Raw genomic sequence first — 7660 nt, forward strand, 5'->3', positions numbered from 1 at the left:
GTCCTGACTTAGTTTTACAAATTAATTTTTAATTTACACTACATGTACTCTTGGCCTCAGTTAAAATGGAGTGGTCATTCTTCCCCCAATATTCCTTGTGTTTTTCTGTCTCCACACCTTTACTTATACCACTTTAGTTTCAATGTTTTTATTCTGACAATTCCACTGGTCAAATCACCAGCTTCAAGGTTTATCTTTCCAAAGTTTCCTGGCAATTTGTTAATAAATTTTGTCCTAAGATGAAGATATACTTCTTGGTATTTCTCTCTGTGTACAAAATGGTGATGTCTACATAGGGCCTTGCACATCATAAACCTTCAATAAAGGTTTCTGGGATAAATGGATATAATAATGAATACATGATTCAAGCACAGTGTCCTATATACTATTTTGAAAATTGCTTGACATAAATAAGATAGTCATTAATTTAACCTACATAAATATTAATGTAATTCCTACCATTTATTACATATAAACTCTAGAGTTGTGTTGTCCAATATGGTAGCTACTATCCACATGTGGCTATTGAGCCCTTGAAATATGACTAGTTTGAATGGAGATGTACTGTAAATATAAATTATACACCAGATTTTGCAGACTTAATATGAAAAAATACAAATCATCTCATTAATATTTTTTAAATGATTATATGTTGATGCGATAATACTATGGATATGTTGCATTAAACAAAATATATTATTAAAATTAGTTTCATCTGGCTTTTTATACTATTTTAATGTGGCTACTAGAAAATTTAAAATTACATATGTGGCTTGCATTCATGGCTCACATTATATTTCCACTGGGCAATACTGCTCTAGAGAGCATTGGATGTGAGAACATAACTCTTCCCTCTGCTTCTTCCATTTAAACCATATTTATGCTCATTAAGGAAACATCTGTGGCCTCTTCCTAATAAAATGGCTCAGAAACTTTAAAAGAATTTTAGGATTCTTATTGGTGATAGTTACTGAATAAGAAATTTTACTAAACTGTGGTTTTGTAGGACTTAGTCACAAATAGGGCACCATCTGAAATACTAAGGCTATTTCATTTAAAAGCATGGGAGAACAAATATTTTCATCCCAATGAAATCAACAGGGGTCCTACCTATGGGATGTTGCTATGAGAGAACATCCCCTGACCTGCCGGGGCATGATCTGTATGCACCATATTTAGGGAACGATAGCTCCTATACTACTGGCCTCACACTTTTTCACCTAACGAGATAAAAGAGTAGAGATGATCACTAGGTAAGTAATTAGCTTTGGTGCAAAGGGATATTATTTAGCCTTCAGGTCTAGGGCTAGGAGAACCCAGGGAATCAGGATAGAGAATGTTACTCCCTTCATTAAGCTTGGGAGCATGAAATCTCTAAGGTGGAGATAAAATTTGAGTTGAAGATGAAGTCCCTCAGGAGACAATGTGAGCATCACAGCTCTGATGTAAATAGAGATGTCACAGTTTCCTGGGAGAGGCTCTATCTCCAGAACTAATCATTTCCCTAAGATCTTGTTTATCTGATACTAGAGAGGATATTGCCTCTGCTGCAACTGGAGTGGACTCCTTGGCAGAAGGTAAGTAAAATGGATTCTTGATCATTAAATTTGGAGGAGTTCCAGGGTCATTCAGAGGTTGAAGTCAGTGAACCGATGCCCTCAACTCATTGGGCAGCTGAAGAGTCTGTGCTGGGACTCTTCCCATGCATATTATTGGAGCCAATTTGGCTCAAAGTCCTGATTTAAAAGATAAAATAAAACCATCTTTGGGTTCACAAGAGGGAATGTCTGAGTACCCTAATCTAACACCTCCTGGAAGAATCCTTCACCTTCTAAACTCATAAACGAGGGAGCCAAGGACTCTTCAGTTAACTTCTGCCTTTTAATTAGAGACAGCCCTGAATTTGAAGGCTTTCTGACTTCAGAGTCTGGAAGGAAGGGACATAGGCAATGTGAAAAGGAGACAAGGATCACTGTGGAGACAGACCCTTGGTCTCTTGGGGCATTATTCAGTGAGGTGATGTAAACTCCACGGTCTTCTAGCAATTTGATGTTTGGACAAATTTCAGTTCCTCTGCTAAAATACTAACTGGCCATCTCTGAAATAAAAACAACAGTCGCCTTTGCAGAGTCTAGACTGGCTAGGGTAGAGCACAGATGAAGACAGAAAGGGCAAAAATAGGTGTCGAGTGTGGACATTATCCAAAGAAGGGCTGTTTTGAATGGGCTTTTATTCCACAACTAACATGAAGCATGTATTGAGTGCCTACTACATACCAGGAGTGTTTTATGTAGGATGAATACCAATGAATAAGGCAGACAAGATTCTGGTCTTCATGAATAAAATTACAGTGTAGCAGGAGAGAAGGCATTAAACAACTAATTACATAAATGCCATCTCATTCCTGATCCTTCCTTCATCAATGAGTCTCATTCTCTCATTTTATTCCTGAGTCTCACTTATCCCTGAACATTTATCCATCCTTAAACTCTACTCCGCATTTGACTACCCTTCTATGAAGTTTCTAACCCTGACTTAGCCCCCATACTTCACTTCATTTCTTAGTTTGCTCCTATCTCACCACTTATCCCACCTCTGACTCTTCCCACATTTCAGATTTTAACCCTTCTTCACCCCCTCTACATCTCTGAGCCTCAGACCTTTCCTGATTCTTATTACACCCTTATCCATTCTTCACTCTATCCCCGAGCCTTATCCTATCCACTGAACCTTAGGTAATATTCAAGCCTTACTCGTTCTCTCATTCTATATAATATATATTATATTATTCTATATAATACATAATAGCCTTACAGCATTGCTAAAATTCTCTTCATCATTGGGCCTCGTTCCATCAGTTACCACATCCATTAGCCTTACCCTACCCTTCCCTTCTTTCCCCATTTCACCCATGTACCTCATACAATGCTGATCCATACTCTTTCTGAGAATAACTTCATCTCTCATCTCCACCTTTCCATCTCTGTGTGAAGCCCAAGGATCAGATGAGGTTCAGTAACATGACACAAGACATGTTTAAAAAATAAAGCTGAAAGTTTAATATTTTAGAATCATGAAGTAGATATCTAAACTGAAATATATGCTCTATTAAAAATGTTCTGCTAAATTATCATGGAAACCCTGGTGGCATAGTGATTAAGTGCTATGGCTGCTAACCCAAGTGTCGGCAGTTCAAATCCGCCAGGTGCTCCTTGGAAACTCTGTGGGGCAGCTCTACTCTGTCCTATAGGGTCTCTATGAGTCGGACTCAATGGCACTGGGTTTGTTTGTTTTTAAATTATCATATATTTCAAGTCTTCCTCACCATTGTATATCAAAACTACAAGTGGCCCTATGTAGGTTCCAGCTATGCCAGCCATCTCTCCCAAGGGACCTGGAGCAACCCTTTGACTCTGTAGAGTTCCTATTAGTCAGAATATGTTGCTGGACGCCCTGGGGTCTGAAAGAAGGGGCTATAGCGTGCCAGTGTGTGTGTACAATTTCTTGAGTGAAACAGCTCAGAAAAGCTCAGTTTCTCTCTAATTTGGCTTTCCCCTTCATCTCCATAGATCTACTCCTAGAGAATGGCTGATGAAAATCAATCATTGGTGATGGAGTTTACCCTCGTGGGTTTAACCGACAGGCCAGAACTCCAGTTACCTCTCTTCTTCCTATTCCTAGGGATCTATCTAGTTACCCTGGTGGCCCATCTGGGCTCGATCACATTAATTTCACTAAATTCACACCTTCACACACCTATGTATTATTTCCTCTTTAATCTATCTTTCATAGATATCTGTTACTCTTCTGTCTTCACACCCAAAATGTTAATGAACTTTGTATTGGAGAAGAACACCATCTCCTATACAGGGTGCCTGACTCAGCTCTATTTCTTCTGTTTCTTTGTCATTGCTGAATGTTATATTTTGACAGCAATGGCATATGATCGCTATGTTGCCATTTGCAAGCCATTGCTATATAATGTTATATTGTCTCCTCGGATCTCTTCTCTGTTTGTGTTTGGGGCATATGCGATGGGATGTTGGGGTTCTCTAGCCCACACTCTGTGTATGGCAAGACTGGCTTTCTGTGATGCCAACACAATCAACCATTACCTGTGTGACATCCTCCCTGTGCTCCAACTCTCCTGCACCAGCACTTACACCAACGAAGTTGTGGTCTTTGTTCTTGTTGGCATGAACATTTTGGTGTCCTCTAGCACCACTTTCATTTCTTATGCTTTCATAATCTCCAGCATCCTCCACATCAGCTCCACTGAAGGCAGGTCTAAAGCCTTCAGCACCTGCAGTTCCCACATAATTACTGTTTCTCTCTTCTTCGGGGCGGCTGCATTCATGTACCTCCAACCTTCTGACACAGAGTCTATGGACCTGTGTCCATAGTGGCCTCAGTTTTTTATACAAATGTAGGGCCCATGCTGAACCCTTTGATCTATGGTTTGAGGAATAAAGATGTCAAACTTGCTCTAAAGAAAACTCTGAAAAGGAAAGTGTTTTCTTAAGCTTCAGCAGAGGAACTTTTAGGACAAGATCATCCTGCTGATTGTGTTGGGATTGCCTCATGACTGTATCCTCACTGTAATCAAATGGGACACATTTTCCCCCTTGATTCAAAGACTTTTGTTCTTTAGTAGGCTTGTCAGTTCTTCTTCTCCTTTCTTCTCTCTCTCTCTTTTTTTTTTTTTATAAGCGTAGGTATGTAATTGTGACATTGATGAAAAAGAAATTATTATTACTTTGTCCTTTGTTTTGTGGAATGACTTCTGTCTCTTGTGAAAATTGTGTAGATTCTATGATTGATTAATTGAATAACATCACAACATACCTATTTACACATCAAAGTGGTATGTCTGTGAAAGCCTGAGGACCCTGCATTTGTAGCTGTGTCTTTGGTATCAGTAACAGAATATTTCCAAATTTGTTCAATAACAATAAACAGTGAACATGCTTTTTTTAAATATGTGTGTGTGTGATTTGCCTATTTCATTCTTTTTCTTTTGTTTCTCAGCAGTTGCAAAATCTGTACCAATTTCTACAAGACTTTAGAAACTTATTATTTTTTTTTTTTAGAAACTGTGAGTGGGAAAAAATATAAAATAGCAGCAATATGTATGTGTATTGAAAGTAAGTATATAGTGAATACTGCCTTTTATAATTTGGCCTCTATTAACTTCTTTAGCATCAGTCTACTCTTATATTTCTAATAATGTTTTGCTTTATCTCTATTCCACTTGAAACAGTCCATCTTAAACAAGGATTAATTTTCTGCTATCCCTAATAGATCAGAAACTCTTGGAGGCTATTGTGTCTATCTTTGTACCTTTGTATTCCTAGCATTTAACAGGGTTTTGTTTTGCATTAATTCAATATTGGATGCACTTGATATTGTAGTACAAAATAAGTTGTCCTATGTACGTTCCATTTTCCAGAGCATGAATTCTATTTGTTTTCTCTTTGTGAAATATGGTATGGTGGAAGTGCCTGTCATGGATTGAATTGTGTCCCCCCAAAATATCTGTCAACTTGGCTAGGTCATGATTCCCTTGTATGATTGTCTACCATTTTATCTTCTAATGTGATTTCCGTATGTATTATAAACCCTACCACTGTGAGGTAATAAGGTGGATTAGTGGCAGTTATATTGATGAGGTCTACAAGATTAGGTAGTGTCTTAAGCCAATCTGTTTTGAGATACAAAAGAGAGAAGCTAGCAGAGAGACATGGGAACTTCATAACACCAAGAAAGCAGTGCTGGGAGCAGAGTGTGTCCTTTGGACCTGAGGTTCCTGTGCTGACATGGTCCCAGGCCGAGGGAAGACTGATGATAAGGACCTTTCTCCAGAGCCAACAGAGAGAAAAAGCCTTCCCTTGGAGCCAGCACCCTGAATTTGGACTTCTAGCCTACTGGACTGTGAGAGAACAAACTTCTCTTTGTTAAAGCCATCTACTTGTGGTATTTCTGTTGTAGCAGCTGTAGATGACCAAGAAAGTGCCCAAATCATTTAATATAAAATTTAAAAAATAATTAAAGTGCTCATAAAATTCCTGCAATGCCTATTTCTGCATTTTTTTAATTCTCAGAAAGTTTTTATTTTATTTTTAATTTTCAGGAAGTTAACATAAATCATGTATATATTTTTTTTTTTTGTGATTTGAGAGCTTGATCTCATTAGACACCATTCTTAAGTTGCTGTAGTTTCACATTTTAAGGCAGAAATAGAATATATGAAAGAGTTGGTAAGTTTCTGAAAACAAAAAAAATTGACTAATTTGGCAATGTTATTATATGAGCGGCATTTGTCTTGGGAACTTTATCAAGAAAAAATAAAAAAGCAGAAAGAAATTGAAATAGCAGTAGCAATTTCTAGGAGATATCACTTTTGGGTAAAGTTAATCTGCTTGCTCCAAATATATGCTCTATTCCATTAAGTAGAAGAAAATTATTTTGAAAACCTGCTCAAGAAGTCCCAATACTTCTAAATTCATCATCCAAGATACTGACATTTGTATTGATTTTACTAAATCTAAGTCTCATACTTGTTCAAAGGCAGATCAATTAATGTACCATGTAGTGACATGCAGTTCCATTAAGTTGACAGTCAGATAATATGGAGAAAAATTAAAATGGCAGTTAATACGTATATGTATTGAAATAAAGTTATCATGAGAACTACCTTTGATTCTTTTTTTTTTTTTTTTTTAATCAAATTCTATAGCATTTTATCCTGGTATTTATTTCTAGTCCCCGACAACCTTTGTTTCCCTAATATTCCCAGTATCTCTTGCCACTGTGTCTTTGCTTATGCTTTCACACTTTTTTGCAATTCTGTTGTTCCCTCATTCCTGGTAATAATCCTGGGGTGCCTGGAAAAAATGAAAAACTGCTCTATGTGGATGCATATCATAACTCAGGCAGCAGAAGATTTCCTGAGGAAAGAATAAACTATTACTAAACAGAAAAAGAAACCATACACCATGAGTTCAGAAGAAACACACACAACAAATAGGAGCATTACAACCTTAACATTTTCACTTATTAGAACGTGAATCTGTAAAATGCTATTGTGGTATACACAGGGCATACTTATATCCTGCTTTTAAAGTTTTCTTTCATGTGGAAGGAGAAGCATTAGTGTAATACACATGATCTCTCTCTATCTCCTGCCTGACTGGGAATAATGTTTCCCTTCCTGTCTTTTTTTCTTTGAAGATAACTAATCTGTCTTCAAGAATCATGTACTTGTGCTCCTCTATGCCAACTATTTTACATGAGCAGGCCCTACCACTGTAGGGAGAGAAGATATCGATGACTAGATCTGTATCTTTTAAGCATGGTTTTTGATAGTAAAAAGTATCTATATCTATATATTATGTATATATATCTTTAAGATATGTTTTATATATATATATCTTTAAGATATGTTTTATATATATATATCTTTAAGATATGTTAGTGTCTTAACACAAAATTTGTTTATTTCTGCTCTGATCTTTATTATTTCCTCTCTTCTAGTGGCACTAAAGAAAAAAAAATTTTTTCTTTAGTGGCTACGGGCTCCTTTTGCTGTTCTCTCTCTCTGTTCAAATTCTGTAGCTAATGTTTTGGTTTTGTCTCTTCTTTTTTCATGTGAGCATCTATT

General features: G+C 36.9%; 1 pseudogene; it reads left to right on the forward strand.

Annotated features, from left to right (window-relative positions):
* Positions 1-3584: 3584 nt before the first annotated feature.
* Positions 3585-4522, forward strand: LOC126061170 (olfactory receptor 8B3-like; annotated as a pseudogene).
* The last annotated feature ends 3138 nt before the right edge of the window (positions 4523-7660 follow it).

This window comes from Elephas maximus, chromosome 17 (assembly GCF_024166365.1).
Source record: "Elephas maximus indicus isolate mEleMax1 chromosome 17, mEleMax1 primary haplotype, whole genome shotgun sequence".
Classification (NCBI taxonomy): domain Eukaryota; kingdom Metazoa; phylum Chordata; class Mammalia; order Proboscidea; family Elephantidae; genus Elephas; species Elephas maximus.